This window comes from Diceros bicornis, chromosome 2, assembly GCF_020826845.1.
Source record: "Diceros bicornis minor isolate mBicDic1 chromosome 2, mDicBic1.mat.cur, whole genome shotgun sequence".
Lineage (NCBI taxonomy): Eukaryota > Metazoa > Chordata > Mammalia > Perissodactyla > Rhinocerotidae > Diceros > Diceros bicornis.
The window spans coordinates 12,259,790-12,282,807 of record NC_080741.1 but is presented as its reverse complement, the minus strand read 5'-3'; the positions used below and the strand labels follow the sequence as shown (position 1 = coordinate 12,282,807).

At 41.6% G+C, this 23,018-nt stretch overlaps 1 protein-coding gene across 4 annotated transcripts in view; it reads left to right on the top strand.

Moving 5' to 3' along the window:
• Nucleotides 1–23,018, top strand: part of ZBTB38 (zinc finger and BTB domain containing 38) — a 75,977-nt gene that overhangs the window by 6,803 nt on the left and 46,156 nt on the right. For 3 of the 4 annotated variants that reach the window (XR_009221763.1, XR_009221764.1, XM_058551910.1), the window contains exon 3: nt 11,112–11,177. The gene's annotated coding sequence lies outside the window, so the exon portion shown is untranslated. Of the gene's footprint in view, nt 1–5,102; nt 5,166–11,111; nt 11,178–23,018 lie in introns of those variants that run through there. The other variant, XM_058551917.1, reaches the window with a different exon arrangement.

The window sequence follows — 23,018 nt, the reverse complement described above, 5'->3', positions numbered from 1 at the left end:
AGAGAGCAGGGTAGGAGGTGGAGTCCAGAGTCAGAAGCCCAGAGAGCAGAGCAGGGGCAGGGCAAGGGCAAGACTCACATGGTGGGCAAATTTAGGTCAAGGCAGGCATGAGTTGAAAAGAAGACAAAGCCGAGGCTGGCGGGGAGCTGTGGTGGATGCAGCCTCAAGGATGGAGTCCCATGACCTAACTTCATGGTCAGGGGAGGTGCCTGCCTCTTTAAAGCTGAAAGGTGCTCTGCGCTGGGCTGCCTTCTGACAGCTGGGAAGTAGGAGCACCTGGACCAGGAGGGGCAGTGGGTCAGAGAAGAGGCACATGAAAATGGAAATTTGGAAAATTCTGTTACAGCGGAGAACATAATGAGCAAACAATAACCAAATTTAAAAATTCTCACCACCTGAGAGGAAGTGTGACTCTCCATCCTGTCTGCGTAAGTCTGCTCAGATCCATCAGACCACACCCACCGGTCACCTGATAGTATCGGCTGCCCTTCCTCTCATTCTACCGCCTCAACTTCTGGAGAGCCACCATCCTATCATTTGACTTTCAAGTCAGCCTCCACAGACTGCTCAGCTCCCAGTCCCCGGTTCATGTTCAGGTTCTGTAAATCATCATTTAGTTTCCTCCATGCCCCAGTCCACGTCCATCTCCTGTGACTGCACCAAGTGAAGCTCAAGAGCCAGAACCCAAAGGAGCACCTCTGCTGCGCCCATCCTACACACTTAGGCACCAAGGAACATGCCTCTGATCACCAAGCTTCACTGTTGCTGTGCACGGTCTCCATTAGCTCTTGGCTGTCCTTGTGTGGGATCACTGCTCTCCTGATTCTTGGCCTCCTGGTCCAAACTTGCAGAGCCAGGATCATGATGAGTATGGATTCTGGGAAGGTCTACAACCTCCCTTGAATCAAGGGTACAGCAGATGGAGGGTGACTTTCCAGACATGGCTGGGGCAGTTTGAGTCATCACTGTGATGTTGGCCCTATGCAAAGTCCGTCTCCCCTACTCCCCTACTCCCCCAGGAAGTAGTCGTGAACTACTTCCTGGGCTCAGGCACCTTCTGATACTTAGATGGAGCTCTAATTGCTGACAGGACCTGGATCCCTAGGCCGGGAAGGTCCATGTGGCAGTGACAGCAGTGCCTCCAGATCTAACCCCCAGGAGGTAGAAATTGGAGTTCTGTGACATCCAGACAAGGTGTGCACAGGCTGCTGGAGAGTCTTGGGTGGCCAACAGTGTAGGAAGGCCAAGGGCAAAAAGTGTTCAGCGGGGCCTGTGATCTGACAAGTGCCACTGGTGGTCCCATCCTTACCTGTCTGTGCTGACTCCATGTCCCACCCCCCTCCCCCCGCCACACACACCCTGCTAATAAGCAACTAACTTTAGGAATAGAAAGCACTCACACAGTCTCTGGCCAAAGCTGCAAGCGGACCCTGGCCCAGGCAAAGTCTGTCCCTGCCCCATGGCTGTCATATCACGGCTTTCACGTCATCCTGTGGGAGCAGGTGTTACTGGTATCAGGTCAGCTGGCTGGGCCAAGAGCTTCTGCCTCAAAGAAGCCCCGCAGCCCCCGATGGCCGTATCCCGCTGCTGCAGTCAGGAGCAGCCGGACAAACCTGAAGGCTCACCCCATATCAAGAGCCCTGTTTCCCATCATCAAAATGCCAGACAGCCCAAACTGCTGTGTAGACAAGTCTTAGGAAAGCTAGAACAGTGAGAGATATCTGAAGGCACCCCACCCAAGCTCTGAAGGCCCCACACTTTACTGCCATCCTAACCAGGGACCATCAAAAGGAGCCCCTACACGTCTATCAGAATGGCTACAATAAGAAAACACCGATGTCACCAAATGCTGCGAGGATGTGGAGAAACCGGATGGCTCCTACATTGCCAGTGGGATGTAAATGTTGCAGCCACTCTGGAAAACAGTTTGAAGTTTCTTATAAAGTTAAACATACACTTACGGTGCAATGCCACTGCTGGGTATTTACGCAAGAGAGAGGAAAACTTATGTTCCCCCCAAAACCCCAAATAAAAAAATAAAGCAGTTTTATTTGTAATAGCTTAAAACTGGAAACCAGCCACGTGTCCTTCAATGGTGAATGGATAACAAACTGTGGTACATCCATACCATGGAATACTCTTCAGCAATAAAAAGGCACACGCTCTTTGCGTACAACTTGAATGGATCATAAGGGCATTATGGTGAGAGAAAGCCAATCTCAAAGGGTTACATGCTATATGATTCCATTTATATAACATCCTCAAAGTAACAGAATTACAGTGACAGAGAACAGGTCAGTGCCAGAGGGTAGGGTTGGAGGAAGGTGTGACTATGGAGGGGCAGCACAGCGAGTTTCTTTGTGGTGATGGAACAGTTCTGTGTCTGGACTGTGATGATGGCTACTCCGGTCTACACACAGGATACAATTTCATAGAACTCTAGACGCACACATACACACACAGTGCATGTAAAAACTGGTGAAATACAAATAAAGTCTGTACCTGAGTTCACAGTAGCGTGCGGTGTCAGTTTCTTGCTGTAGATGATGTTCTGTGGTAGTGTATTATCATTGCAAGAAGCTGGATGAAGCTATACAATTACCGTACTATTTTTGCAACTCCTTGTAAATCTTAAACTATTTCCAAAAAAGTTATTAAAAGCAACTTAAAAAAAATTTTTTTTAATGATTTTAAAAAAAGAGTGTTCTCCACCCCAGGAAAGGGAGATTCAGCCACTGGCTTCTCTTTTATGAGCAATTCCTATTGTTTATTTTGCCGCTTTCTAATTTATGGTTAGGCTTCTACGGCGGCGTCCTGGTGCCTTTGGCCTCATCCTCTGCTTCTCAGAGACAGCCCATCTCAGATGGAATCAAAGCTTAAGTATTCCAGCACTGAGTGTGAATATGCGCCCTTTCCCCTCCCTGAGACCGTAACTTCAAAGTGAGGTAAAGACCCAGAGATCTAAGAAAGGGTCTCATGGTGAAAATCTAGGGCAAATCATCCTTCTCGCTCCTGCCCAGTAATTTCTTTTCTGGAATGGCTCTTTGTCTTCTCTGCTCTTCATACAGATTGTTCTCTTCACCTTCACCAAATGGCCCCTCTTCTAATGGAGGGAGATTAACCCTTCTCTGCCCCCTTTCAGTCTCATTCAGCAGAGGGCTCTCTTTAATGGTGCCGCTCTCTCTGGGCCCTATGCCACAGCGAACGCTGCGGCGTGAGATGGCTGCCTTCCCTTTGAAGCATTCACACCTCTGTCAAACACCTTTTTGCCAGACTTGGCCCTGGAAAGACAGTTTCGAAATTGAACTGATCGTGAGCCGCTGGGGTTTATGGTATGGAATTGCACAAGGCCATGAACATTTAGGTCAAGGGGTGTTTGCTGTGCTCGCTACCTTCAGGGACCTGTCTCCGTGAAATTCTAGCATTCTTTACTCCCTTGCTTTATGGAGGGGTGCCCAGCGTGATTGGGGCTGAGCATATGGGGCTGATGTCTATGTGGCATCCTGTCCGGATATGACAAGACACACACAAGCCACTGTCCCCCAGAACTGGCCTCAGCCCCCAGTTTCCTGCCATGCCTTATTTATTAGGGGGACTCATCTCAAGAGACCTTGGTGAGAGGGACATAGGTGTACATTTCTTGGGCCTGGATGTGAGTTGTAGATCAGGACAGTGTGCTAGAAAGGTGACAACTTGAACTGTTGATCTTCAGTAGGCGTTGGTGAATCTCCTAGTTTTGCACCTTTTGGTTTCAAAACCATACTGAACAATGGAAAATGAAACCTGCAACTTATTTTTAGCTGCTCATGCTAACTCATGAGATTTTTCTTTGCAAACCAAATAGGATCAAGTCTACTTCAGCTGGCTAAACTTAATCTGATTGACTTAACAGAGCAATCAAGCCTACTTCTCAAGTGGTACTTGGTCCCAGGTGACACTTTGGCCAATATTTGCTATTTTGCCCCATTTATTAAGTACCTATTTAGGTGAAAGCTTGAAATTATTATTATTATTATTTATTTATTTATTTTTTTGGTGAGGAAGATTAGCCCTGAGCTAACATCTGTTGCCAGTCCTCCTCTATTTGCTGAGGAAGACTGGCCCTGGGCTAACAGCCGTGCCCATCGTCCTCTATTTTATATGTGGGATGCCGCCACAGCATGGCTTGATAAGTGGTACATAGGTTCATGCCCGGGATCTGAGCCTGTGAACCCCGGGCCGTGGAAGCGGAGCACGCGAACTTAACTACTATGCCACTGGGCCAGCCCCGAAAGCTTGAAATTTTTTTTTTTTTTGAATTGAGCCAGTATGTTGAATTACTAAGAGCAGAATACTAGAAATTAAAGAATATGGCTTTTATCCTGGTTGCTGAGGTCTTCAGAAATAACACACTCTTTGAACCTGATTTTTTCCTCCCTCAAAGAAAGGGTTTAGATGACATCCTCTAAAGTGCCTTGCCCATCCTGTAATTCTGTGAAACCTGCTCTGCCACTAAGAGCCTGAGGAAATGTTGAGGCACTTTTTGGAAGCAGCGTTGGTGTTGTCAGGCCACTCTGATTTCTGTCTCCCCTTTCTCTGTTCTAGGAGGGACAGATTTAAACAAAGCCTCTGGTCTGCTTGCCAGACAACTTGTAGCTCCCCTTGGTAAACAAGTGATTAAGTACTTGAAAGACTTCCATAGGTATTTTCAGTCCCCAGGTCCATTCCTTAACTCATGGAACAAGTTCTCCAATTTTAGAAAGTAGCTTCATGAGACAAAGATGAAGATTCCACTGGTAGCAGTGGGAGTAGAGAAAGGACCCCCAATTTGGTGTTGGTCAGTCAAGAGCATACCCATACGAGCCCTTCCATTGCACCAGGCAATGCTCTAGGTGCCGTAGGAGATACACAGATCTTGCAGGAGGCAAGCCAGAGACATGACTAAAGGTAGATAATTAATACCACCAAAACTTATTGTGCTTTTATCTTCAGTCAAAGGAAGTGAAGAGTCACTGAGGTTTGTTAAGCTGCTCTGGTGAGAAGTGCATGGTGTGGCCCTTCTGAGCTACAAAGGCATTTATCTGAGAGAAGAGAAAGCAAATGAGTTTGTTCCCAGGTTGAGTCTTGGAATGTTTGTTGCCCAGGATGAAGAAAGATACGAGGAGAGGATTATGCTCTCACATGAGGTACATTTTACCAATGTGTAAGAATTCTTCCTTCTCTACCTTCGTTTATAGCCCCATCCTTCCTCTTCAACCTAGTTACCAATCTCTCTAGAAAGAAGAAACTCAGCCTTCTTGCTAAATATGTGTTTTGTCAGTTCAGGATCTAGAAGACACTGTTGTTCTACTTACCCTGCATTTGGGGAGTGGCAAGCAGTCATGGTCACAAATGAATGTGTGATTAGTGATGCTCTTGATCTCCACCTGCACACAGGTCTTTATTAATGCTGTGTTTCAAATGCACTGAGACATGAAAGCAGGAACTACTCTGCTGCTAACGCTGAGGTAGTGATATCGAAAATGGTGGTGAGACGTGTTGAGGATATTCCCACAGGAGAGTCCAAGCTGGATTAGGGTGGAGTGGGATGTTGTCCACCAGGTCTCTCTTGCAGCCCTAAGTCACTTACCACTTTTTCTCTGTGTTGAAATGTGAACCATGTGTTGAAAAACACATGGTTCACATTTCCTTTCTCCCTCCAGCTCTTTCCTGGAGGGTAACCTCAGTTTGGTCCCCAAGGCTTGCTGCCTGGTCCTTGCCATCAAGTGTGTACTCCTTTCCCACATCTGACACAGATGCTAATGGATGGCAGTGAGAAAGCGCATGTCTATGAGTTGGAGGAAGCTTCCTGGAGTTCAGGCTCCTCAGGCGTGTCCATTCACCCAACCCTTCATCCTACTGCCTCCTGAGCACTGAGCAAGATAATCGTCCTCTCGTATTCCCAGGCAAGATGGGGCTGATAGAGCTGATTAGAAAGCCCCCTTTGAGAGCCATCTGGTTGACGTATAAAATTACTGCCAATGAGCGAGATAGTCAGCTGGCTACATAACCAGGTGGCGGGAGACTTGGAGTCCAGCTCTTGGCCTAACCAACCTAGGAAGCAAGCTGGGCTGGGTTTTTTTGAATCAGGAACTTCCAGAGCTGGAACGGATCTCAGAGTGGGGCAAGATGTGCTGATGTTAGCGTAGGGAGTCAACCATTAAAGTGATGCATTTGAAACACTAAACTTGGTTGAGAAAAATCTCTTACTCAAAAGTTAGGCTTTTTAAAAGTCCATTTATAAAATATGTGGGGGAAGGAACTCGTAATACAGATTTAGGTTATCAGTTCAGGACAAAAACACTGTTTGTGAGCAGAAGCCAGGTCAATCTTGATTGTTAGACTGATTTTTCTTTAATTGATAATTTAGAGTAGAACAGTCTAACAGCCTGATGACAAATTTACTCACAAATGCTGACTATATTAGGTATAAAAATAGACAAGATGTACTTTTAAATACTATAGCAAACGGGTAAGCTCTCTTATGCAGTGGGATCTTGGGCAAATGACCAGATCTCTCCCAGCCTCAGTTTCCTCATCTGTGACATGGTAAGACTGGATGTCACCAGGTGAAGTAGTTTGTTCAGATGGAATGTAAGCTTTTCCACTTGTTTTGCCTCGTAAAACGTTTCCAAATTATGACAAATCTCTTAACAAAAATTGTGACTCTGCTTTCTGCCCTTAACTTTCCAACATGGTCTAGTCGATTCCTCCTCTTTTATTCTGTCTTTTCTACCTGGGGGTTGAGGCTGATTCATATAAACAGGGGTGGTCCTGGACCCAGGGAGCAGGAGGCGCCTCTTACCAGGAGTCTACACAGTAAGAAGATTCTTACATCAGAGTGGAAAGTGGATGGAAGAGGTTTTATCCTCTTAGGATTGGTGGAAAGACCCAGACTTTGGAATCAGTTGGACTTCGGTTTGAATCCTAACTCTGCTATTTACTGGGTGACTAGTAATTTCAATTAGTTCTTTACCTAAAGTTGATGATAACTAATACCTACCTTGTAGGATTATCGGGTTAGAGTCAAATAATATAATATAGCTAAAATATCGAGCATGTAGTAGGTTCTCTATAAATGGTAGATGTTATAGACTTAGCTCTGATCAAGATAGAAAGCAGAAGTTTCTGCCTAGATCTCTAGGTGTAATATAGATGTTCAGAGTAGCGTTGGACTTTCCCGAAAATTTAGGCTAAAATATCATCCAAAGTTGTTTTTAGTCGTTGATAAATTAAGTCACCACGTTGTTTCCAGGGCTGAATACACTATAGACAGATATAATAACCACAACCTTGTAAAAATTTTTAAACTTTTTAAGTTCTAAGAATTTAAACAAAAATGTTGTGTTTGGTGAACATTTTATTTCTAAAAATTTAGATTAGGGGGCTGGCCCAGTGGCATAGTGGTTAAGTTTGCACACTCCACTTCAGTGGCCTGGGGTTCGTGGGTTCGGATCCCGGATGCACACCTACATACCGCTCATCAAGCCATGCTGTGGCAGCGTCCCACATACAAAATAGAGGAAGATTGGCACAGATGTTGGCTCAGGGACAATCTTCCTCATCAAAAAAAAAAAAGAAAAAAAACCTGGAAAAGAAATTTAGGTTAGAATAGCCTAACCTGATAACAAATTTACCCACAAATGTTGAATATCTATATTAAGTGTAAATGGAAACCAGCTGTAATTTTTAATGCAGTGGATGGAGTAAAGATATGTGCAAATCAGTCCAAATGTTTATAAGCCAAAGATTCCTCTGAGACTCAGTGCCCTGACTTTACATTTTTTTAAACATGGAGAGTCAAGCTTTGTTCATACTTGAATTATGAACTTTGCATAAGCCGTGCAATTTAACTTTAACCCACAGGACTGAAAATAAAGTGAGCTCAGACTGCAGAACAACAAGACTGTAAGCAAGTGAGAGTATTAATCAAAGTGAAAGACGACCCTCACTGCCAGCTCTGTCCTTCTCCAGGCTGCTTCCACCAGATTGTTTGGGTTTCTCATGTGCTTGACTCATCAAAGTGGCAAAAACAGGTTAAAATTTTCATTGTGGAAAGAGATTTGTCTTTTAAATTAACATTTGGCATATGCCCTGAGGAAGTTGATGAGGAGCACGCAATTTTTAAAGATCATAAGTGAATGCATACCCTTGCCACTTGTAATCATGACAAAGCTTAAGTAATTCAGTTATGAGCATGGTTTTTTAAAAGTGTGAAACAGGATTTACTAGTCGAGAATGTCTGCCTAAACGAGCTCCTCTCTGAATGCTTTCAACTGCAGTTCAAATTTGTTTAACACAAACCAGTTTGATAAATGGGCCACGTTTGCTCATTGAGTGTTTCAGAACATCACAAAATAAACCAATATGTGGCTTTTAGGCTCGTTTTGACAGAGGGTGGACAGAGAACCCCACAGGGAGGTTTGGAAATGGCTTGCCCTGGCATCCGGTTTATGAGTACCGGTATGGGACCTGACCGCATTCACCACCCTGCCCCTGTACAGAGGACATAACGCCATTCACTCCTCTGGTGGGAGCCTGAGATGGGTTACTGTCCTTGTTGCTGTCGTTTATTATCCCAGGCAGAGGAGGCAGCGCCTTACTTCTATGTGGTCAGGGTTGATTCCATATGGGGTTTATTTAGCATACATGATAATAATTTGTGAGTATTTTAACATGAATGTGTGGCTTTCAGATGTTTTTAGTGAGAAATGTCTGAACTAATAGCATCAAATGCCCAGGTGTTCACTTCAACCTCCTCTAACCCCACGCTAAGGACCCTGCTTTATAGATGACCGGATATTAAATTGGTACCCTATAACTCAGCGTGGTAGTCTCTCCAATTCTCGACCCCCATGGTAAAGGAGGAATTAGCTTAAGGACACTCCATTCTAATTTTCTGTCGCTGTCAATGCTAACCAGAGCTCACAGAGCAATGATGTGGGGGTGGGGAAGATGGTTCCACCATTGGTGTGAAACCAGGAGCTACTGTTTCCGTTAGAGCCATGTTTATTTCTGGAGTAGTTGTAGGGGAGAGATGTGCTCCAAAGAGAAGAGGACTCGGTGTTGTTCAGGTATGACTGACGATCTGGACAACCCAACTCAGAGACTTTAAAGTGTATGAGACAGAGGTGGGCTGGGTACTTCCGTCACATTGAGCTAAAAATCACTTGGGTTCTGGAAAGGGAGATAGAATGAGAGCTAGAAACAAAAGATCCAGTTGTGAAACCTAGTACCTAAGTTAGGATGTTCGAGTACATTTTCTCCTTTAAAAAAATTCTGGGGAACTTGAATGTTTTGCTAAGCTGATTATTTTTAGCCTCTATCTTCTGATAGAAGATAGAAGTGCTGGAAAACCAGCAACCCCAGGAAATATTAATTTGTTTTTTCACATGTTAAAATTAATTAACATTAGCATATTCAGTGATGCAATAGGCAATGAAAGACTTTTGGAGAGGTAAGAAGAAGAAAAACCTGAATATTACATATTCATAAGCAGTCTCATAGCATTTTATAAAAATGTTGGCTTATGTCCAGAATCTAAGGGTGGGGGTGGGTATGTTTTCTTTGTAGCTGAAGAAAGAGTGGAAAAGAATCTGTTCTATTTCCTTAAAAATAAAAGACTTCTTATTTTATACAGCATGGTAAATGAAATGCTTTTCTGTTTTTTACCTGCCGGCAGAATCTGGAGGCTAGCAAGCTATGCTGTTTTCCTCTCTTTGGGGACATGGTGACACTGGTTTTGTAGCAAAATAGTATTTGCTTATTAGGCATTTCTTCAAAATCCTGAATAAGCAGCTCTTTCCACATTTTTTGTTCCACATGTTAAACATTTCATTGCAATTTGAGCTTCAATTGTGAGTGTGTGTGTGTATTGATAGAAAAGATTGAAAGGGGATGCATAAGAATTCTTGAAGGTTTTTTGTTTAAAAAATTAATTCCTACAATTATGTATTGGAGTCTGTACAGAAGGTAATTCCGATTTATTACATACGACCAAACTAGATCCCATCAATCTTAAGCAGCGGGGATAGGGAGGTGGTATTGAAGAAGACATGAAATTTGGTGTTTGAGTAGATGAGATTTAATTTTCAGAAAACATTTCACTCGTAAAACGGATAGCACCCCAGTGTCAGCCCTGACCTCCGTGATGTCAATGTCATCGTGCAAGCGTAGCTAAGATTAGCCTCAAAGTAAAACAAAGAAACATCGCATCTCAGCACAGCGCCATTTCTTCTCTTGCAGTATGTACTATATGTATATATATAGCCTTTCGGTATTCCTGTTACTGGCTTTTTACTTTACAGTTTAGCTTTAGGAGGAGGAGGGAGGAAAAAAATCATGTTGTGTTTCCTACATTCTGAGCAAGTACGGTGCTGCTGCAAGTCAACATTATTGAGGTCAGTATCCCAAGGATACTTTTATCCTTAAATGAATAGCTTTTATCGTTCATGATGGTCAGCTATACGTCGAAAGGAACTCAGTGTTAATTTATTTTTCTGTACTGATTTTATTCTGCTTCTAAGTTTAAGCAAATTCATCCACATTTTAATACAATTCCGACTGAGGAGGTATCTGCCGCTCTGTACTGCAGATACCCTTAGCAGGATACATTTACACGGCGTGTGGTTAGAGGTTATAGCATGGATACAGACAGCTGAGCATGCATTCTTCTACAAGCCTGCCGGCACCGTTTAGGATTTTGAAAAATAATCTAGAAAAGCTACACCCTTTATAATATTATTCTTTACTTTGCAAGAGCTTAACAGTTTTGTCTTTTGTTGTTGTTAGCAATTCTATAAAATTAACAGTCTATAAAATGCATCCCAAACCAGATACATACTGTATTGAAAGCTTTCTTCAAGAAGAAGATATGACAGTATTCATTCCAGCTTATTTTCTTCCTTAGCAAAAGGATCGTTTGATTCTCAGAAGCAGAAGGACACATTCACTGTACAGCAGCTCTGCTTAAGTGTATGAAATGCCTTCTACTGTCTGGTTGCAGAATTTGGAGTTTGCTAAACAGTGTTTAGTGATTGGGCTCATCTTGCATCACCAGTTGATGACATTTTTCTTTGTTCCCTCCTACCCAGTTGAACCAAGACTCTGAGGCTGATATGCAATGTCACTTACAACATTAATCAGATACTGCATTTAAGGTGAGCTGTCCCTTGCCTCCTCCTTCCCCAGTGCTCGTGTGCTGCATGCAGTGCGTATCTTGCTTCTGCGAGCCTAAGATGGCAGGCAGGATTAGCCGTGCTTGTGCTGTGTGTGCATGCTGTGTATAGAATTCATTACACGTTGCCTAGTATTTCAGATGTGAGTATGTAAATGCTCGGTATGCCATATCATCTGGTAGCGAAGACTTGTTTTTGCCTCATTACAGCCTTAGATATTTCAACATCACCTTTCAGTTCCGATTCATTTGCTTCTGGGTGTTTGCTTTTCATCACATTCAAAATAGGATTTTCTTTTAACAAAGCCAAAAAAAAAAAAAACCCTAAAAACAAAAACAACAACAACAAAACTCTGCTACCAGATGGTGTCTCCCCTTTCTTCTTGCATTTGCTGTCTTTTAAATAATGTATGTTGTATTGTTAATTAATGTGAATATCAAATTAAACACTTGAAACTTACATATTTATTATGCAGGTAGGAGGCAAGGTGGAATCTATTTTTAACTCTTATGCACTCCATGGTGCGCAAACAACTTGGTTCTCAAATTTGTATTTTCAGTGCTGGTATCAGTGGTTTGATTTTCAGCAAATGTGACAGTGGCCTTTGCAGTGGTCAGCTCCGGGCTTTGAACTCTCAGAGGAGGAAGGGAAAAAAATTCAACACACCACCTCCTTGGATGCAGCCTCAGAGAAACCTTGGATGAGAAACTTCTTTTTTCAATCCTGTTTTCCTGTTGATAAATTCAGTTCTTGTGATCACAGTACATTCAAGCTGTTCTGCGTATGATTTTGTGTGTGTGACAATTGCATCTAAAACTTGCGAGCAAGAAGACGGAGAAATCAGTTGGTCTCCATCGCTTTACATAAAAATGGCTGAGTGTCTTGTCTTGCTAGCACTGCATTAAGTGATACATACAGGTAGGTTGAAATTTGCATGTTTTATAGATTTCTTTTGAACCATGCAGCAAGAACATTAGATGAATTAAAATATGACTTTTTTTTTTAAAAACAAAAATTAAATAAGACAGTTGTAATGGGGGGAGGTATTAAATTGGATAGCCTTTCCTATTCAGGTACTATATAAATCTATAGCTTTTATAAACTTATAAAATGATTCTGCTATAAAAGTGAGATGATTTCTTTTAAAAAAATCATATATATGATAGGTGTGGCGCCATTAGACAACAAAAGAATTTTTTGAAAAGTCTGTTGATTCAGCTCCACTTTATCTTGAAACTAAAAATAAATGGGTTTCTGGAGATAATTTCAAAGAGTGCAAACAAGCCTAATAAGAAACATTTAAAATATTTAAATTTTAAGAAGCGGTCTTTAAACGTGTTATGTGAAAGATGAAAATAAAAATGTAATGCTTTCAAAATCAATTTTAGGTAATATACGAGAATAAATACATTATTTGTATATCTATTATTTGGGGAGATGAGGAGTTACAGTTTTTAAAGGGGGAAATATTAAATATAGATGGCCCTGTTAGAAAAAAAAGATCCTTACTGAAAGAAACAGAGTCCCTAGCCTGGTTCATTGCAGACCACACAGCTGTGGTTCTGTAAGTACCAAATTCCGGCACTTTTCAAAATGATTTCATGGGCTCTTTCCTTTGAGTTTAACTTCTCAAATATATTTTAGTTTCAAATTAACACTGGGCCAGAACCTGTTTCCTTGGTAACCAAATCTTGTTTAAAAATGCAATAACAGAAATGCAAAAGATTGCCTTAAAAAAAGAATCAAATGTTTAATGAAAATTTTACAGTTCTGTTTCCTCTCCCATGGAGTCTGAACTGGTTTTGGACGTTTTTAAATGCGATCTTCAAGCCTTAAATTGAGCCATATTTCTACACATACAGAGAAAGCTTGCACAGGGAGAGCTCTTTTCTTCCTCCTTTGTGCTCAGTACTTTCAAAATTAAGGTTTTCTGTGTAATATGCTCCAGAATGCTGGTCAAGGTTTGTGTACAAAGGTGTAGTTTCATTATCACGAGTTCATCAGCGCCACTGAAACAAAAGGTATCTCAGAAATTCTGAGAACTAGAAAATGCTGATGTTCTTGTTTTCCCTGAGCCCTCCATTGGTAACCTCAGAGCTCTCGGTAGAGAAGGACCCAACCCAAGCCCAGCCCCCCAATGAGCCTTTGTGGAAACGGCTTCATAGGTGTGTTAAGAGGAAGATGCTGCCAAACCCAAAACCTCCCTGAGGTTTGCTCCGATGTGAAGAACACTGAGATTCAGAACCGTCTGTGTAAATAGTTGCTTGATTCTAGCAGTTTGTCTAATATTCCAAAGCATTGTCTGTAAAATCAAACCTCTTATGGGCTAAAGGTTTGTTGTTGTTGTGTTGTTTGAGGCCAACTTAAATATATTGCTTGCAGTCTTTCTCTAGCTCAATTATATTAGAACATGATTCATGATTCATCTCATAGTGATTTCGTTCTTCGGGCTTGCTGTGAAATATCCCTCCTGCAACACCTTTTTTTTTTTTTTGACTGTTCGGGAGCCATTTTCCTTCTTGCCTGTGACTTAAAATGGCTAAGTACGTTTTGAATATAGCATCAGCCAGAAGACCGTAAGCTGAAGGGAAATGTCAGAAACCTGATTCAGTACTGCCTATTTGTTTTAGTACCAGTAGCATTAGCGGTTGCAGTAGAATCATGCTCATTGTCATTCGCTCCTGAGCAAATAATGAGCCAGGCGTTTGTAATTAAGACACTATTGCTATTCAGAAAGATTACACCTGCAGTGGCTTCTATTTTGATAGGCTGATACAAATTAATCATTTTGAACCCATCTGAATCTTAATCACAAGATTAGATGGATGCAATGGAATTGTTTTACCACAAAAATTAACGCCTGATAGATTCAACAGTGTATTTCTTCTTTATAAAATCTCGATCCTTTTGTTTTTAACTCAAGCATGGTTGCATCATCTTGTAGATTTTCATACCTAATGATGTTTTGTGGTATTATTCTTTTATGTTGCCCTTGGTCTAGCCTAAAAGAATTTTAAACACAATTCAAGGGGCTTGAAAGCCAAATAAGACTGTTGGGAAGTATACTGCACCATTGTCATTCTAATAAATAGATCAGTGAACGGGAGAATAATTGTTATTTATTACTTTGTTGTGTTTCGCCTTAATGCTTTGCCTTCATGTTTCACAGAAACGTTTACAAGACACAAAGCTTTTCTAAACTTACCCATGTACAGTTATTATTGGATTTCCTAGATTAGCCAAAAACACTTCCTGCCGATTGTAGAGGATGGCACTTATACCCCTTCTCATTGTTTAAAAGACTATTGTTAAAAAACAAAATTTAACTGAGTAAATTTTAAAGATCTTATTAGCTTTATTCAATGATTCATGAATTCAGCAACATCCCATCTAGCAGAGAGAAAGGAGCCTCAAGGAGCTGTACAAAATGGAAGACTTTTATAGGCAGAAGGGAGCGGGACAAGCAAGTTATACTAGCAGAGAGCAGATTGGCTGTGGCAAGGTCACTTTCCTTTAGGGGACGGCAAGGGTCTGTCAGGCAGATGACCTCGTTAGTGCTGACCAGATAATTCCAGATTGATGAGTTTAAGATTCTATTCCTGGGAGAAGCTGAAACTGTAAGTTAGGTACTAAGTCTCGGTTTGGTAACGTGGGGTTTAACATAAGTGACTCCATTTTGGGCCTGTTTCTCTTTTAACACCATGCTTAACCCATTTATGCTTTTTGGCTAAGGTGTTTATACTGGGCAGGCCAGAGCAGGTGCAACAGGAAGAATGTGCAAACAACTGCTTTGTTTTCACCAAAAGAAAATGGGCAAATCTGTGGTTTTCTGCCTGAATGATTTATAATATAAAATTCTCAACTCTTTTTTTCTTTGGAGAATAGGAAATGTTTTTCCAAGCCTTAATTCAGGCTTTTTATTTTGCTTTTTTTTTTTTAATTTATCCATAATGATCTGTTTACTTGGGTAAACGGGAAGCATTACATTCAGTCAACTAGAATATCTTCATTCAAGTTGATATCTGTTGTGTCAGTATCTTCTAATTAAAAGAGATTACATTTCTTGCTACTATAGTGGTGTTGATCTACCTCAGACATTTCCGTGGATCCCCCATAGACGGATTGGTAGCCAGACTGCGTCTTAGAGCTGGTTGATATGGGGAGAAGAACCTAGAAAAAGATCTAGCACCTTTCTCTTTAGTACTAGATCATGCTAAGCCTTTGAGTTCCTAGTACCATATGGTCCATTCTAACAGCTCCCTTCCAAGGGAAATGCTGTTCTTAACAGTTTTCTTGGTAATTAACCATTTGATCACACACTTATTGACCATCTACTATGTGTCAGACATACTTCAGAGGCTGGAAATATAGCAATGATCAAGAGAGACTAGAGCCTGCTTCTCATGGACCTCCCTCTAGTGTGGTGGGGAAGTGTGGGGTGGGAAGGGGAAATAAATATGTAGACAATTAGACAAGTGCAAAGATGAAAAATAAACTTAAATTTAAAAAAGCAAAGGTGACGTGTTGGAAGGAGGAGAGTCACTTTACAATGGTTGGCCAGGGAAAGTATTCCTGAGGAGGTGGCATTTCAGTGGAAGCCTGCATGGTAAGATGGATCCAGCCAGGTGAAGATCTGATGGGGAGCATTCTCAGACAGAGGTGTGCTCGTGCTCAAAGTGCAGACTTTCCTTTCTTGTGTAACTGCCGCTCCGTTAGAGCCAGGTCCGATGACTTTGTGCATTGAGCCTTACTTAGGTAAGCTTCCCCTGAAGTGAGAAGGGGGGCCAGGCCCCCATGGCTGGTTGTAGTCAAATTCCTAGGACCTGGTGCCAGTGAAGTCATTGCCTTTGACCCAGTCTCACGCGGAAACTGCCTGAGAAGGCGTAGTGAAACTCTGGGTATTGCAGTCCTAGGTGGTAATGAAATTCTGGCACAGATTCGGCACTAACCCAAGAAATCCACGGAAGAAACAAGGAAACAGGGAACAAGGAAATTTCTGGGAAGCCTCTTGCTTTATTTTTCATAAGAACTCTAGAATTTAAACTCATGGCAAAACATTGAGATAGCCATTTCCTTTAATTTTTTTCAAAGGCAAATAGTGGAGGGGTCTGTCCCATCTTGCCAATAAATTGTCATTGTCCTCTAATGCCTAAAACTCTTCAGTTCTGCAGACCTCTTTGACTGTTGGTGGCTTTCTAAAGACCTTACTGCTTGGAGTGATATTTCTCTATTTGAGCAAATAATACTAAGAAAATTCTTCTTAAGAACCAGAACTATTTTATGCCTTTTAGGTTAGTCTGCTGATGAAGGTCCATGAACAAACGGATAGGTTTGCTATATATACAAGTTAGAAACCTTCGAATGTTTCGGAAGCATCTTCTAAAATTGATTCATAATTTAGTGGAGTTTGCTTATCACAAGTTAAAGGAGGCCTGGCTGACTCCTTACACTTCGTTTGGTCTCGACTAGCCATGAAATGCCACTGCATGAAGAATGTTCTAGCCCTTTGTAGTATAGTATCGCCCGTTAGTGGGAGAGGGAGCTTCAACAGTTCAGTGCACGTCTTCGAGCATTTGTTGAGCATCTGCTGCATGGCAGACACTGCTACAACCCAGGCAGAATGGAACAGGACATGAAACTCCAGTCCAGTGTTCTATATAAGGCTAGAATGTTGTGTAGACAGGCACAATTGTGTATCTTCTCTGATCTAGAAAGAAATGAATGGCGTGCTGTTCTCTTAATGGCCTTTTATACTGTTCTCTGAAGGGCACCCTTCGGTTTCAGGGCATCTCAGCCGATGGCAAGGATGGTTCTTCGCTAGGACTCTGTGTCTTGCCCTCATCACCTTCCCAAGATGTCTTGGCTCCTAATAAGCCACCGTATGTCTGGCTGCCCTGCTCCAAGCTGGTCTGCCTGTATTGCCAGGTGACCTCGATAACGGCTGCCACTCTTTTGCATTCAGGAGCAGATGTTAAGCTGAGAAGCCCTTGAACGCAAAAATTTGAATTTGTGATGCAGGCAAGATGCTCCTGCTTGTTTACCTTTCCTGGCTGACAATGGGGCTCTCCCTGCTGGCTGTTCTGTCGAAGGCTTTATGGGCAGCAGGTAAATCAAAGACCAGTCGCCAAAACACTTGTCTTTGTTAGGTGATCCCAGCACGGCTCTGCCGTGGCCTAAGCGTCTCATTGACCAGAAAATTGCTCTTTTGATCTTGTAACTCATTTTGCATTTTTTCCCTTACTGGCTTCCTTGCTTCTGCAGGTATTCCTGTTCAGGGTTCAGACTAGCACTTGCTTTCTACACTCACTATATTTGGCATGTGGAGGGGGTTTATTTTCTGGTTCTGTTTTGTTTTAGAAATGCCAATGTAAATATTCTTTTTGTGTTCGTGAAAAGCAGCTTTCATGATTTTCTTTATGTAATAAAATAAACCTTTCCCTTACCCTGTGGTTATTGCTGCCAAATGGATATTTTGAAATTCCTTTTCCTTTTGCCTGCTGAAATCTTCTCCCCTGTCTGAGGCCTTGCTCTAATTAAGGCCTCACATTCCTGCCCATCTTCCCCAGCCTGAGCGTGACGTGGAGTCCCTGCCCCGAGGGCCTTACAAGCCAGTGAGTCGAGAAAACAAAAGCCACCAGCTGAGAATGTGGTTAAATCCCAGAAGGGCAGTGCCCTTGTAATTTTTTTCCCTTTTCTCTTGTTTTCTTGAGCTGTGGAAGGGAAGAGGGGAACCTTTAGTAGAGAACGAGATGGGCTACATCATTGAAAAATTCTCTAGAAAATGCAGGATATTGGGGAAGACAATGGGATTGTCATCTGGGAGGCAAAATGGGGAGATGGAGAAGACTGCAGAGTGAGAGGACAGAGGGGGCAGAGGGAGCGGTGCAGAAAATAAGAGGGAACAAAGGGCGCAGTCAGGAGGCAGGCAGGCGAACAAAGGGAGATGCTGGGGCCACACCCTGAAGCTGAGGGTGCAGGGTACAAGGCAGAAGGAGTGGGGAGGGCTGCAATTAGAAAGTCTTGGGAGAGCCCCTGAAATGCAGGCTGCAGGCCTGCTGTGTAGGGACTGGGTGCTCTGATGTTCTGTCTGGCTTCAGTCCTAACGTTGGCCTTGCTGCATAGTTGTCCCACCTTGGCCATTATGAAGAACCTACAGATTGAGGTCCTTAAAGGTGATTTATCCCAGAGTCTTATGAAGTCTGCATCCCAAGGTTCCTCTTCTACACGCTGAGGATGCCAGAGAGCCCCCCTTCCCGCTATCGCTCTACTAGGTCTGGATTAAGCTTTAAATTAAAGGAGTAGACCTTTTACATGTGCTGTGACCGGGTGCTTTTGGTCTTCTGCAAAGCTCAGACTGGAGATAGACCCAAAATACCTGTTTTAAGCTGCAGATTTTAGAAACTCTTTTTCCCAAAGTCACGTTGCCCACAGCAGCATGTTGCTTTTGGAGCCCTCAAAGCCTGTCCTTCCTTGCTCTTCACCAGTATTTCCAGCCCTAGTCTGAGTGCCTGTTAAGCCATCCCCAGTGGATATTCTGATGGTTTGAATTCCTAGGTCTCCAGGAGAACCACTTTATTCTATCTTCGAAAGAACTGTGGTCCAGTGAAGCTGTGACTTCTCCAGTCACTTGGAGAGTTAAGTGGCCCTGCTTGACTCCTACTCCAGTGCTCTTTCTACTACACCAAGCTGCTTTTAGCTCACAGGGGAAGCCTAGTTCTAAACCAAGGGTTTGAAAATTTTTTTCTGTAAAGGGTCCAATAATAAATATTTTAGGCTTTGTGGATCGAGGCAAAATTGAAGATATTATGTAGGTGTTTATATAACAATGGAGAAAACAACTTTCCACAAACTTTTTATTGACGCAATTCAAAATATAATAATATATAATATTAAGTATAACAATAATAATATAGGTACTACCATAGATACAGAAATGAATGACTGTGGCTGTATCCCAATAAGACTTCACTTATGGACACTGAAATTTGAATTTCATGTAATTTTCACATCATGAAATATTATTCTTCTTTAGATTTTTTTTCAATCATTTAAAATGGTAAGAACCAGGCTCAGCTTGCAGGCTGTGCAGAAACAGGTGGCGGGTGGAATTTGGCCCCCAGGCCACAGACTGTGGACCCATTTTCTAATTCAAAGTCTGCAAACTGGAGCCCGTTGGCCAGTCCAGCCCACAGATGTGTTTTGTTTGTCTTTTAACAACAGTTTTAATTGAATCAGTGGCCAATGCTTTTGTTTTCTAATTTTTTAATTGCATTATCTTTTTCCTTCTAATTATAAACGTAATATCTACCTACTGTGAAATAATTTGGAATGTTAACATTTTGGCATGTATTCTTTCAGTCTTTATCTAAGCATGGTGTCTGTTTTTTTATAGTTGAGACAATACTTTGTAGTCATTTTGTATCTTATTTTTGTTCAGTTAATATATCATTTTAAAGCCTTCATTAATATAATCTTTTAGAATTTTATTATGAAAATTTTAAACGTATGTAGAATATGGAAAGACTGGTTTAATGAACGCCCACGTAGCCATGGCCCGGCTTCAACAATTCTCAGTGGCCGGCTGATCTTGTTTCATGGAAGTCCCTCCTGTGTTATTTTGAAGCAAATCCCAGACATCATCTCACTTTATCTTTTAGAGAATCATATGAAAATATTTAGAGATAAGGATATTAAGAGAAAGCCCTTTTTCTAAGGAAATAAATGCTAAAGTATTTAGGAGTAAGAGAGAATGATGTCTGTGACTTACAAATGGTTCAGGAAAAAAATAATAGATAGGTATGGGTGGAACGTATATAGGAGATTTTTTTGGGTTCTATTCTTGTAATTCTTTCATAATTTTGAAATATTTCTAAATAAGAAGTTTTAAAAATGTGAATTACTAAAAAAAATACATTTTAAAAATGTGGATTACTAAGAAAAATAACCACAGTATCATTATCATATCAGCAAATAACAATAATTCTTTAATAACATCTAACATCATAGTCAGCATTTATCCTAATTTGACCTAATTTGTCCAATTAGGTCATGTTTAAAAAAAAAACAATTTATTTGAGCACAATTCCAAATAAGGTCCTTACAGTGCAATTGATATTCCCTTAAATTTCCTTTAATCTATAGGTTTCCCTCCCTCTCTTTCTTTTGTCCCTCCTATTGCTACAAAAAATTTGTCAAAGAAACAGTTTGTTTGACCCACAGAGTTTCCCACAATCTTAAATTTGACGATTGCATTCCTTGGTGCTGTTTGACAAGTTCTTCTGTCTCAGAGATTTTCTGTAAATTGGTAGTTACAGTTAGAGGCTTGATCAGATTCAGATTCCTTTTTTTTTTTTAAGTAGTCAACATTTCATTCAGGATTTTATATAAAAATCCTGATTTTGGCTTCACTGGAAAATTCTGCCGATCTGGCATTCCCACCTGGCAACAATCGATCTGGGGCTGGCACCGCCATTCCCCATTTAGGTAGGACATGAACTATCCCATAGGCCCCAGTTCACACTACTTCCTGCCTGGCTCCTGGGGGCACTGGAAGTCAACACCCCTGTTCTAAACTCTGCCTCTTCTGGGGCTTTGGCAGACTTCTCAACACAACATACTAAGAGCCCTTTCAGGAATGTGGTGGAGATTAGAGGAAATGATTTGAACAGGGACTTTCTTAAAATGCTTGAAGGGAAAGAGATAAGCAGCCACAAAAGGAGAGGCCAAGTGATAGAATTTGGTGGATGCCCAGGATGAGGGAAAGAGAGAAGAAAAGTAAAACAATAAATTAAATTAACAGAGCGCTGCAAATATGGGAGGCAGGATGAGTTATAGATTCCTAACCTACGGTGGGAAACAAAGAAGAAAGTGGGTTTAAAAGAGACAACCCTTTGGTCTTTTTGTATGCAGATGGTCCCCGACTTACGGTGGTTCAACTTACTATTTTTCAACTTTACGATGGTGCAAAAGCAAAACACATTCAGTAGAAACCGTATTTTGAATTTTGATCTTTTACCAGGCTAGTGAGATGCGGTTCGATACTCTGCCGTGGTGCTGGGCAGCGGCAGCCCCTACGGCTCCCTGTCAGCCATGTGATCATGAGGATACACAACCAATACACTGACAAGCCTTCTGTTTTATACTTTCAGTGCAGTATTCAATAAATTACATGAGATATTCAACACTTTATTATAAAATAGGCTTTGTGTGAGATGATTCTGCCCAACTGTAGGCTAATGTAAGTGTTCTGAGCATGTTTAGGGTAGGCTAGGCTGAGCTATGGTGTTTGGTAGATGAGGTGTATTAAATGCATTTTCGATTTACAATATTTTCAACTTATGATGAGTTTATCAGGACATAACCCCATCATAAATCAACGAAGATAATATTGAACCTTTATGATAATTATGATAATATTGAAAAGAAAGAAAAGGGGAGCAGTAAATGTTAAATTGGCTGTTAGTCCTAAATCAGAAAGTGAAAGCAGGCGGTTGTAGCATAGCAGAGGTTGTGTCGGGGGGTTAAATGAAATGAGGTAGAAAACGAGGAAAGCCTCCTAGAAAAGGCCACTGGAAAAGGCTGAGGGCCATGCTGCAGAAATGTTAAAGAAATGGTAGAAATTTGAGAGGAGAGAATCTTGAAAGTCTTAGGATGTTTTTTCTTATTTGTAAATGTATTGAAGTGAAAAGTATTATAAAGATATAAAAAATATATTACGGTTAGTTGTCTTGAAAAGAATAAATCTTTATAGAAAAGAACAAAATGATCACAAGTGGGGACGTTCCTGGAAATTTCCAGATAGTTCCCCATACTCAGAAAAATGATTAAGAGAGAGAATCTGCCACTAGTTATGAGGAAGGGTGGAAAATTTTGAAGGACGGGCTGATTATGTAAGTTTTAGGCTGTGGAGTTTAAAACTGTTGCCATGATATTTTAGTTATTAATAACAATTTGGGGAAATCTACTCACTTCTGGAGAAACATTTGGCTCTAATGAGAAATAAATGCCACTGTTTGTGAATTCCCAAGTGGATGTAAGGAGCCATTCACTTGCTAAGCCTCTTAGGAAAGCCAGAGCCGATTTCACCCTTAACAAGCTGTTGACAGCGTCTGATCCAGGTACCACCTGGAACATGTTAGCAGCACAGAAAGTGGACTGTGGAGTCAGACCTGTGTTTAAATCCCTCTATGTCACTCACCATGTGACCCTGGCAGCTTACCCATGGAAAATTTCTAGGATATAAAGGTTGCTTTTAAACACGGATTCCTACCACTTGGATGGTAGGAATGTAGAGCTCTGAATACTTGACTTCCAGCGCTAACAGCCACAACAGCTTACACTTACAGAGTGCTCACTGTGTGCCAAGCAGTACTGTAGATGCTTCACAAGTATTATTCCATTTAATCATCAAAAAGTCCTATGTGGTAAGCGTGATATTAAAATTAGCCCAATTTTACAGATGAGGAAGCCGAGGCTCAGGGAGCTTAAGTCACTTGCCTAAAATTACACAGTGAGTGGCCTTGTAAGTGACATAGCTGGGCTTTAAACCCAAGCAGGCAGACTCCAAAGGCCAAATTGCCTTGCTCTTCTCACCTTCCAATCCTGGGAAAGCCCAGAGAGCAATGCCTCACACTGGCACTTCCCAGCCTGTAGTTCCTAATTCATCTGCCTCAGTTTTCTTGGAGGTCCCCAAATGATTTTCACCGTTTCCAAAAGCATCAATGAAAACCCATCAACTTGCAATCAGACCGCAAGTTTCTTTAGGTTGGAATCCACGATTAACAACAGGTTAGCTCAGGTTTTGTAGAAGCTCTGATTGGTGGT